This window comes from Bos mutus, unplaced genomic scaffold, assembly GCF_027580195.1.
Source record: "Bos mutus isolate GX-2022 unplaced genomic scaffold, NWIPB_WYAK_1.1 CTG419, whole genome shotgun sequence".
In the NCBI taxonomy this organism is placed as follows: Eukaryota; Metazoa; Chordata; class Mammalia; order Artiodactyla; family Bovidae; genus Bos; species Bos mutus.
Genome location: NW_027219905.1, coordinates 203,744 through 215,928, shown reverse-complemented (window position 1 = coordinate 215,928; position 12,185 = coordinate 203,744). Strand labels below are relative to the sequence as shown.

Below are 12,185 nucleotides of genomic sequence, written 5' to 3'. Positions count from 1 at the left end.
AAGATGAGAAAGCAGAAGGAGAAGTAAGTATCCAGAAGAAGGAATAATTCTCAGACTTCCTGAAAGAAAATTCAAAATGATTCTTGATCCTGGCTAAATGCTGAATCTAGGTGAATGAAAAAATACACAGGCTGTGAATATATGGTCTTTAAACAAGCCTAAAAGCACACCTTGTATCCAGCAAATAAAAATTAGACCCAAGAGATGCTTCACTTTGAGTGTAGACATCATGTCGCTTGATGAAATGTTAAGAGATTAAGTTCTAAATTTTTAATATAGACAGGTATTAGTAATTTAATCTTTTACTATTAAGATAATAATTTTAATCTTTATGTTACCACATGTCAGTAAAATGATGAAGCAGATAAAAGAAACGCTCAAACCTAAAATGAATAATTTGAAATTAAGCTTCAGTTACATGGATTACCTTGACAGTCAATTCCAGGTTTCCCAGATGCTATCACTTATATATAGTACTTTGGCTTCAGTAGCTTGTCATACCTTTTTGTCATAGTTGTTGGTATAATTTTAATTTTATTCATGTAAATTTGAATTAACTTGGAAAACATTTCAGTCTTGAATCATTTATTCTTATGGCATCTCAATTCTTTAAAGAATTGTCACTAATTGATAATTCATTGGCAAGTCATTTAAATATACTTGTCATTAATCATAATTTGGGACTCAAGTGATGAGCTTTAACCAAACTCTTCTTGTTCTAATCTTCCCACTGCTATTTATGCTATTAACTTCGAACATATTTACAATTTGCTCATAATTCTTATTTTAAGGATCAATTACTATCATCTGAATACCAGATTGCCCAATAAAAATGAAGGGTGGCAGGATTTGAGAGCAGCAGGAATGGAGTGAGTCAGGGAGAGGGCTGTAGGGGCTGAGGTCCAGAGGCAGGTGGAGGCCAGGTTATCAAGGCTCCTCGAGGGCCATGGGAGCAATCTCATTTGTTAAATTTGATTTTTCTTTTATATTGGGGCATAGTTGATTTATAATTTTGTGTTAGTTTCAGATGTACAGCAAATCAATTCAGTTATACATGTATCCATTCCTTTTCAGTTCCTTTTCCCAGGTAGGTGACTACAGAATACTGAGTAGAGTTCCCTGTGTTCTCCAGTAGGTCCTTATGGTTAGCCAAGGGCAAAGGTGGGGAGGAGGGATAAATTAGGAGTTTGGGATTAACATAGACACACTACTAGATATAAAATAGATAAGCCACAAGGGAATGGCCTCATTTTTTTTCTGGGATAGGAACCTGTTGGAAAGATCTGAGGACTGGTTAGAATATGTGAAGATCTCTGAAGTTAATCAAAGCCTCTAATAAAGAAAGAGGGAACATGCTCCACAGGGTGGAATTTTCCACCACTTGCTGCACATTCACACCCGTTTCTTTCTGGTTGTGAGGTGGTGAAGCTCTGCAGGTTTATCGGGAGGGGCAGGGCGTGGACAGCAAGTCTGCATCTTTTGTCTGAGTAACTTAATATCAGGAAGGCTGGAGGGTGGCCCCTTCTGTGTCTGTAACCAGATTCAGTGAGGAGGGAAAAGAAGGTGAGCTGCTGTGTGTGGTGATGGTTTTCAAAGTCCATATGTTGGCGTTATCTATTATTTGGGAAATCTATTTTAAAGTATGGATGATGATGTATTTGAGTGCTAGAGGAGAGGTCAGTAACGTACAAAGGGCAAACAGTGAATATTTTCAGTTTGTGGACTGTAGGGTGTCTGTTGTAACAACTCAACTCTGCCATATGGCAGGAAAAGAGCTGTAAACAATGTGCAGATGAAAGAGACAGAAAGTGATGATGGCGGATTCGCTAGGTTATCAGTAGTTAAAACAGTTGTTTTCCCTTTTTTCTCTTTTTAGTTGCAAGAAGCACAGGATCAACATGTAGAGGCCGTGAGATGTGCTGAAAAAACACAGGATCACATCCAAAAGTATGATGTAAAGCAGCACAGAAAACAACTTAAGTATAGAGCAGATAAACAGTATAAGATGAGAATTAAATCAGATAATAGACACATCACTGTGAAGCTGGGTGACATTTCGGCTTTGAGCTGTTTTGAGATGCATATTTTCCCCCCATTATTTCCATATTTTGCACATTATCCACAAGTGAAAAGTGAAGTGTTAGTCACTCAGTCGCTTCCAGCTCTTTCTGACCCCATGGATATAGCCCACCAGGGTCCTCTGTTCATGGAATTCTCCAGGCAAAAATCCTGGAGTGGGTTGCCATTTCACTGTCCAGGGGACCTTCCTGACCCAGGGATCAAACCTGGGTCTCCTGCATTGCCGGCAGTTTCTTTACCATCTGAGCCACCAGGGAAGCCAATTGTCCACAAAACACAACTAGAAAAACAGTACAGTTGCCAAATCATTTACTTTTCAAAATTCTAAGATCCTATATAATTGAACTGCAGATGTTTGTTCAGAAACAGTATGGTATTTTAAAAATCTGTGTGTGAAGGACTTCCTTGAGAGTTCAGGGGTTAAAACTCTGCCTTCCAAGGCACAGCATGTGGGTTTCATTCCTGGTCGGGGAGCTAAGATCCCATGTGACTCACAGCCAAAAATCCAAAACATAAAACAGAAGCAATGTTGTAGTAAATTCAATAAAGACTAAAAATGGTCCACAACCAAAAAAAAAAAAAAAAAACACCATGTGTGAGAATAATTATTTTAAATCTGCATTTTAGACTTGAAATTGAAAATGCCGAGTTACAAACTACAGTCAAAAAGCAAGTGGGCAAAATTGAACACCTTCAGAAAAACCTGTTAAGTACAAGACTGGTAAGTCAACTTCTTAATTTCTGTCATACTGAGGAAGAATTTTAATTTTTTTACTAGTAATATATGACAATATTTTGACAGTGTGACAAATGTCATTGATTAAAGAGTTTATTGTATTTTTACAGATACTGTTTGCTACTGGTAGCATAATTCCTCTTTATAGAAGAAGTGGACTGAATTCATAAAATTAATGATTTTTGTAGTAAGATTTTAAAAAACATTCTGAGAATCCAGTTGAAAAGCAATATTTTATATAGACCATATTTTGTTTCTTTATTCCTCTGTCAATGAAATCAGGGTTTTTCCACTTTCTGGCTATTGTCAATAATGCTGCCATGAACATTGGTACACAAATATCTGTTTGAGCTGGAAATTTCAGCAATGATTTGATTGAGAATTCTGAATTTCTCTTGTAATCCAAACCCTTCTGTGAAATTTTAGAGAATGAATCATTTTTAATATTGCAGTTTGTTCTCTTCACCAGGAATGAATACTATGTCTCTATAGAACAGTTCTTTCTGAAAGAATACATTTTTTCCTTTGTTGATTTTTTTTTTTTTTTTTTAAGAGGTGGGGTTTGCATGGGATTTTTTTCAAAGATTATTTTAGTAAGATGTGATTTAACAAAACCTGGAATATCTTGAACCACTGATGAAAATTAGAGCATCTTTAGAAAGTAAAATGTAAATATAGCCACACTTTTAAAAAGTTTCATTAGCATTTAGTATTTTATGTGTCAGTTCAGTTGCTCAGTTGTGTCCAACTCTGCAAACCGATGGCCTGCAGCAAGCCAGGCTTCCCTGTCCATCGCCAGCTCCTGGAGCCTGCTCAAACTCATGTCCATCGAGTCAGTGATGCCATCCAACCATCTCATCCTCTGACATCCCCTTCTCCTCATGCCTTCAATCTTTCCCAGCATCAGGGTCTTTTCCAATGAGTCAGTTCTTCGCATCAGGTGGTCAAAGTATTGGAGCTTCAGCTTCAGGATCAGTCACATGAATATTCAGGACCGATTTCCTCTAGGATTGACTGGTTGGATCTCCTTGCAGTCCCAGAGACTCTCAAGAGTCTTCTCCAACACCACAGTTCAAAAGCATCAATTCTTCGGTGCTCGGCTTTCTTGATGGTCCAACTCACATATCCATCCGTGATTACTGGAAAAACCATAGCTTTGACTAGACAGACTTTTGTCGGCAAAGTAATATCTCTGCTTTTAATATGCTGTGTAGGTGGGTTATAACTTTTCTTCCGAGGAGGAGGCGTCTTTTAATTTCATGGGTACAGTCACCATCTGCAGTGATTTTGGTGCTCCCCCAAATAGTCTGTCACTGTTTCCATTGTTCTCCCATCTATCTGCCACGAACTGATGGGACTGGATACCATGATCTTAGTTTCCTCAATGTTGAGTTTTAAGCCAGGTTTTTCACTCTCCTCTTTCCCTTTCTTCAAGAGGATCTTTAGATCCTCTTCGCTTTCTTCCATAAGGGTGGTGTCATCTACATATGACATTGCCGGAGAAGGCAATGGCAACCCACTCCAGTACTCTTGCCTGGAAAATCCCATGGATGGAGGAGCCTGGCAGGCTGCAGTCCATGGGGTCACTACGAGTTGGACACGACTGAGTGACTTCACTTTTACTCCAATGCATCACGTTGATGCATTGGAGAAGGAAATGGCAACCCACTCCAGTGTTCTTGTCTGGAGAATCCCAGGGATGGCGGAGCCTGGTGGGCTGCCGTCTATGGGGTTGCACAGAGTTGGACACAACTGAAGTGACTTAGCAGCTGCACCTTGGGCTTCCTGTGAAACTTTGCAGGATGACACCTTTAACATTCTTTTGCTCTTAAGATCCTTAAAGGAATCTGAGGCACCACCTTAAGTCTTTCCAGGGTCTTACACTTACAGTCTACAGGTTTTACCTTTAGACCATGTTTTCCTGGCAGCACCCTAGATTTGATCTTAGCCCAGAAGCCATTTCTGTCCTTTAGCATCATGTGACAATTGGGCATGTGGAGATGCTGTAAAGGGGATACAGTATTGAACCCAGTGAGTCCTGGTTCCTTTATATTGAATAATACTTTTTAATTTTTCTTAGGCTTCCCAGGTGGCTCAGATGGTAAAGTGTCTGCCTGCAATGCAGGAGACCTGGGTTCAATCCTGGGGTCAGGAAGATCCCCTGGAGAAGGAAATGGCAATCCACTCTTGCCTGGAAAATGCCATGGGCGGAGGAGCCTGGTAGGCTACAGTCCATGGGGTAGCAAAGAGTCGGACACGACTGAGCGACTTCACTTTCACTTTCTTTTTAAATTTTTCTGATAGGTTATCCCTCTCATTGATTTACTTTCAGCTGCTTCATGGCAAGAGTCTCTGCCCCCCATGTTTCAGTGTCAGTTTCTTCTCTTGCCTAGAAGCTGACACTGGCAGCATCTTCAAGGACCATCAGGCTTCTGTGTACAATGTCATGAAGCCCATTGGGTTTTCATTTCTTTCTCTGCATCCATTCGAGTGCCACTTACCTCCGGCTTCAAAGGCATTCTCACATGTTTCAGGTCTTTTTTAATTGCAGTACCTCATTTGGGGGCATCACCGACTTGATGGACACAAGTTTGAGCAAGCTCTGGGAGTTGATGGTGGACAGGGAAGCCTGGTGTGCTGCAGTCCATGGGGTCACAAAGAGTCAGATTTGACTGAGCGACTAAACTGAACCTCATTTTTAATATCAGTATCTGTGCCAGTTATTTATTGTTAACAAATTGCTTTAGAAACTACCTCAAAGCCTAGTGACTCAAAACAGCATTTCCTTTGTTCACAAGTCTGCGTTGGGGCAAGTCTCAGTGAGTGAGCCCAGCTCATTTCTTCTCCAGTCGCATCAGCCAGGATGTCGTGAAGGTGGGGACCAGTCATCTGAAGACTTGTTCATGCACACGTCTGGCAACTGGAGCTGGCTTTTGGAAGGGTCATTAGGTGGGGTGGTCAGTGGGGACACTGACATGTGCTCAGTATGTGGCCTTGCTTCTTCATAGCATGTTGACTGATTCTAAGAGTTGGCTTCCCCACAGAGCAAAAGTCAGAAGCTATTTAGCTTTAAAACTCACACAGCAGTTTCCCCAGACTCTGTCCAGGAGGAATCAGTTACTAGGACTAGCACATACTTGAGGAGAGGGAATTTCATGAGCAAAGTGTCAAAGAATTTGTAGACATGTTTGAAAACCACCAGCTCCATTCACGTTGACTTAAAAAGTAATCATTCTGTCTAAATGAAAGTTCTTTCCAACTCTGTGTCACTGATATTCCAGGAAATAGTTTTTGTTTGTTCCTTTGTTAGCTCGTATGTTCTCTTAATCTGTGGAAAGTAACAAAGGGTTAGAAGAATGAAGAAGCATTTTTTGTTGTTGTTCAGAAAAATGTATGGATCATCTCACTAAACTCTTAGGAAATGGGATTTCTTTAACCCTGTGAATCATTTTTCTTTGGAATGCAATTCAAATTAGCAAAAACTGTTTGTAGTTCAGAAAAAGGCTTATTGGATTAGAATCCATATTTAGTCCTTAGAGTCTTATTTTCACAATCTTCTTTTGGGAGGCATTTATTAACTCAGCCCTAGATAACTCAATACAGGATACCTCAAACTTCTTTAAAAACCGTGGGACAAGCTGCGGGAAGGAGTAAGAGACATTCTACTAAGAGGTGACTTGCAGTCATTCTATGGAGGAAAGATAGAAAAGTATTACTGTAGAACAGTAAAAGAGTGTCAAATCAAGTGCAAATGTTTTTAGACTAAGATGATAGTGAAGAATATATTTTGTGACTCTTGGTGGTTTGAACTTCTTTCTTGATTCTTTGAGTTATTCCAGGTCCTACATTCTACAATACAGATACCATCATATGTATTTGATCCTCGGTTTGAGTTAGGCGGTACTCAGTCCACTTCCCTCAGAACCAAATGGTATTGTTTTCTTCTTGCAGATTGATCATCTTCCAGCAGAGCTAGAAACTGCATGTTCACAATGTCTGCACCTGGATGCAAAAAATCGAGTTCTTCAACAGGAGTTATTATCAATGAAAGGATGGCAGAGGAAATGTGAGCAACTAGAGAAAGAGAACAAGAAGTTGCAGCAAGAGGTAGTGAAACTCAAAACTCATATAGAACTGAATATGGTAGAACACACTCAAGTTGAGCAGTATAAAATCAGGAGATTGAAGAAAGAGCAAGACAGGATCTCATAGAGAAATTAAAAGAAGTCAACCTATTTTTTCAGCTTAATTTGTTGATCTGTCATGTACTTGAATTCACCTCACTGTAAATTACATTTTAGATGTATCAGCTTATATGTTTCCTCTACTTCCCTTAGAGCAGTGTGTTTTGTAGATTTCTGGAAGGAAGGGGGCACTTGTTTCTCCTTGTAAATATTTCAGTTTCCATCACAGTTATCAGTAAATTGATCTTTCAGAATGCTTCTCACTAGAGAATCCTTTTACTTATAAGACCAATTGGTATAAAACAAGACTATGAGGATGAAAAAAAATATGTGGTTTAGAACTGGTACCATCCTCTTGGCATTATTCTTAAGTTGTCTTGTTCAATTTCTAAATTTTCACTTCATCCTCTTAGTCTTTGAATTATCCAGTTCCTTAAGTACTACTATAACATTGATTCCACATTAATTTTATAATTCAGATTTAATTCATGTCACATTGACGATGATTATTTTAAAGTTCCACTTTTCTTATTTTCACGTTTAAAATTGCTCTCTGAATTACTGACTCAAAACTAAATGGGACAAATAATTATATTTGTCCCATAATAATATATTATAATATAATTATAATAAAAATAATTATATTCAGGTTATAATCATTAACAAAAGAAATGTATCTTTTAAAATTTGACTTAGATACAAGCAGCATCTCAAGAAAACTTACAGCAGGTCCAAGAGGATGATATTGCTTCCATAAGAAGTCAGATGGAACTCAGATTTAAAGACTTGGAATCTGAACTCTCCAAGATGAAAACTTTTCAAGATTCTAATAAAGCAGAGTTGGAAAAATATAAGAAACTCTACCTAGAAGAACTAAAAGTTAAAAAGTCATTGGAAAAAGACTAGACAAGTAAGTCAAAACACAGAATCACAAAATAAATTTAGTTCATTAATTTGTCTCTAAAGCCTAATTTTTATAGAGCCAGGTTCCTGAGATGAGTAGGAAGTGAAAGCTAACTAGATAGTCACTGCCAAAGGGGCCCTAAGTCAAACTAGTAATACTATATCCTTGTAAGTTTTCCTACACTATGTAAAATCATGGTTGTGAAGTCGGGGGAAATGAACATGGGGGTGACTGGCAGGATAATTCACAAAGTGCCTAAAAATAACATGGTGACCTGACTCAGGGCGGGTGTGGAAGATGCAAAGGGCAGATCGCAGCACCTCCAGTGCCTAGTCCAGGTTTCCCTACTATCTGAAAGCAGAGCATTCCTAGGAAGCCTTTCATAAACCAAAACATCATAAACCAAAGAAGCAGGGACCCGAGGACACGTTCTGCTCGTAGATGCATAAAATGAATATGCACGAGTAAAGCACAGGTGCTCCCACACAAGGTTCAGGGGTGTGGCGACTTGACGCTGAGAGGTGGGGTGTCACTCCCGGGAAAGGAGCTCGGTGGGGCCGGTCTCCCTATTTGTGGAACATGATGCCTCTCACTGTAAAAACATGCACTGAACATCGTTTCAGCTTTTTGCCTTTTTAAATGAAACCAAAAATCCTCTTCAGATTTTTTTTTATTATTATGAAAAACAGGTGCCTATGTAGGCCCTTCACAGAAGTGAAGTAACATAAAATGAACTTTGGAAAAGCAGGGGATGCTTGAAATTGTTCCTGGAGCTGTTTTAGCCCTTTTCCGTCTCACCCAATGACTTTCTCATCCTACCCTCGAGATTGTGGCTCTAGGTGATTCCTCAGAGCCAAATGCTGAATTTTTCTGAGGTCACGAGTGAAACATTTATACTAGGGTGGTGAAAGCAAATACTTGAACGTGGCTTTGAGGGATGGGGTGTTTCTTCATCCCTGGACTCTTTCCTGGAGGCAGGTGTGTCCCAGAGGGCAGCAGATATCACTGTGAGGCCACCTCCCTTTCTCTCTGACGCCCTTTCTCTCCTCTCCCAACTGTGACTTGTTAGTTGAGGAGCCCCAGACACATGTGTACTTCTTTAGAACATGTTTACAACTATCATTGTTTACAGGAGGTCTGCTCTGTGCTTTCAGTGTTCAGTTTAGTGGGACATTCCATTTACTATATGGCAACTTAAAAAATGCAAATCATTTAGGGAATCGTGCTGTAAAGAGCAATATTGCACAGGAACCTGGAATGTTAGGTCCATGAATCAAGGCAAATTGGAAGTGGTCAAACAGGAGATGGCAAGAGTGAACATCTCTCATTCTAGGAATCACTCCTGAAATGGACTGGCAATGGGTGAATTTAACTCAGATGACCACTAATCTACTACTGTCAAATCTTTAGAAGAAATGGAAACCATCATGGTCAACTAAAGAGTCCTGCAGTTCCACTGCAATCTCAAAAACAACAGAATGACTCTGTTCAAGGTTCCAAGGCAAACCATTCAATATCACAGTAATCCAAATCTTGCCCCAACCAGTGATTCTGGTTTTAATCTGAACTTCTGAGAAGACCTGACAAGACCTTTTAGAACTAACACCCAAAAAAGATGTCCTTTTCATTTTTTGGGACTGTCTTTCAAAAGAAGGAAGTTTTAGAAACACCTGGAGTAACAGGCAAATTTCTTGAAAATCTGGATTTAAATTCAGGGCAAAGAAATAAAAGAGTTTTGCCAAGAGAACGCAAAGTGTCATTGAGATGTTTGACTTACTTTCAAATTGATTTCAGAGAAGACTCTTCAGGATCATTTCCAGATGGTCAACACCCAAAATCAGATTGATTATATTCTTTAAGCCAAAGATGAATGAGCTCTGTACAAACACAAAAACAAGACTGGATTTTTTATTTGAACAAACCTAGATAAATCCTTTTTGCCAAAAACAAACTTGTAATTGAAAATCAAAAGAAAACCAGTTTTAGATTCATCATTTTTTAAATCAAATTTTTTATCATTATACAGTACATCTTTAAAATAGATTTTACTGACTAGATCTGATTTACAGATTGCCTGAACATAACTTGCTGAGAGTTGTTCGTGACACTGTTCAGGAGACAGGGATTAAACCATCCCCATGGAAAACTTGCAAAAAAACAAAATTTTGCCTGTCTGGGGAGGCCTGGATGAATAGCTGAGAAAAGAAGAGAATGACAGGGAAAGGAGAAAAGGAAAGAACTAAGCATCTGAATGCAGAGTTTAAAAATAGCAAGAAGAGATAAGAAATGGTTTTGATCAGTTTTCAATGTTGGTGATGCAGAGAAAACAACAGAATGGGAAAGACTAGTCATCTCTTCAAGAAAATTTGAGACCTCAAGGGACATTTCATGCAAAGATGGTCACAACAAAATCACCAACTCGAGCTGGACCTAACAGACTCAGAAGATATTAAGAAGAGGTGGCAAGAATACAGGAAGAACATCCAAAAAGATCTTCCCACCTTCAAGATAATCCAGCATAGGTGTGATCACAATGCCTTGAGCCAGACATCCTGGAATGTGAAGTCAAGTGGGCATCAGTCCTTCCAGTGAATCACTCAGGAACAAATTTTCTGGAGGTGATGGAATAGATCTCCTTGCAGTGAGCTATTTCAAATCCTGAAAGATGATGCTGTGAAAAGTGCATGCATTCAATTGGTGCCAGCAAATTTGGAAAACTCAGTAGTGGCCACAGGACTGAAAAGATCAGTTTTGTTCCAATCCCAAAGAAAGGCAATGCAAAGAATGCTCAAACTGGCTTCTTGCACTCATCTCAGACAGTCTAGTAAAGTAATGCTCAAAATTCTCCAAGCCAGGTTTAGTTATGTGAACCGTGAACCTGATGTTCAAGCTGGTTTTAGAAAAGGCAGAGGAACCAGAGGTCAAATCATCCCAAGTCAGACATATGCTGGATCATGGAAAAGGAAGATGCTTCAAAAAAATATCTGCTTTATTGACTATGCCAAACCCTTTGACTGTGTGGATCACAATAAACTTTTCAAAATTCTGAAAGGATTTAGAATAGGATCCCAAACTCACCAGACCACCTGACCTGCCTCTTGAGAAACCTGTATGCAGGTCAGGAAGAAACTTTAGGCTAGAACTGGACATGGAAAACAGACTGGTTCCAAACCAGGAAAGATTATAGTCAGATTACTGTATATTGTTGAGATAGAGACAAAAGTGAGCTTCATTTAAAATTTTTTCATGTTTGCTTGAACTACAAATTTAGAAACATTCTACAATTGCTCAGAAAAATATTTTTGTAAAATCCCATGGACAGAGGAGCCTCATGAGCAGTCCAGGGGTCATAAGTCCTCCCGTTGAAACTTCAGGCTGAGGAAATGAAGTTCAACTGTAATTTCTGACCAGATTTATAGTTGAGATTACACTCATACTTTTTGTATATAGCAATTAACGATGAGAGCTCGGATAGAAGTAGGCTAAATAGTAAAGAGAGATCTTATTTGTGTTTTAAATTTTGTCCTAAATAACTCAAAATGTGGATAATTCATTGTGCTGACTCATTTTAATAAACCAGGTTTTATCAGGAGGAAACGAACATCCTTTTAAAACTCATCTCTTCAGTTTTGGCCTGCTTGATTCAACTAAAGATTTTCAAGTTTCCTGTCCTGTGTTTAAAAAATATCTATGCTTTATAAATTAACTATATCGACTGCTACAAATAGGAGTTTGATATTGATTTATTTTTGTTCACACATTTAAGACATATAATTTAAAACATTTATTAAATGCCACAAGAATTACTGAACTATGTAACAAGGTTTTACATATTCATTTTCTCTATGTTATAGTTAAAAATCTATATGTGTTTTTTTTTAATCTGAGGAAGTAGCTGGCATAAGACTCTGGACTCAGTAAGAAGGCCATTGGCTTTGTTACTACTTTTGTAGAATTAGGAACTTTGACTAAATCAATGACTCTCATACCTTAAAAAAATTTTTTTTTCAAAATAGATAACCTTTCTTTAAAACAAAACAAAACAAAAACTGTTGCATGGAACCATATTATATAAAAGAGACAAGTATAGAGTCATTTAGCTAAAGGAGTGGCCAGAGACCCTGCAGCTGTGACTTCTCTGTTTCTCAACCCTTCAGTGACCCCCATGGGACCTTCCCCTTCTATGGGACATAGTTCAGAAACTAACACTTGTGAGAGAATCCTTCTCACTAAACACCTTTAGAATTAAAACTTGCTGGTACATTGTTTTCTTGTGTATAAT

General features: G+C 38.6%; 1 long non-coding RNA gene across 1 annotated transcript; it reads left to right on the top strand.

The window, feature by feature from the left end:
• Nucleotides 1-1,820: 1,820 nt before the first annotated feature.
• Nucleotides 1,821-6,919, top strand: LOC138987012 (uncharacterized). The gene is made up of 3 exons (XR_011463513.1): nt 1,821-1,947; nt 2,707-2,800; nt 6,767-6,919. It is a non-coding gene; the product is annotated as an uncharacterized lncRNA (long non-coding RNA).
• The last annotated feature ends 5,266 nt before the right edge of the window (nt 6,920-12,185 follow it).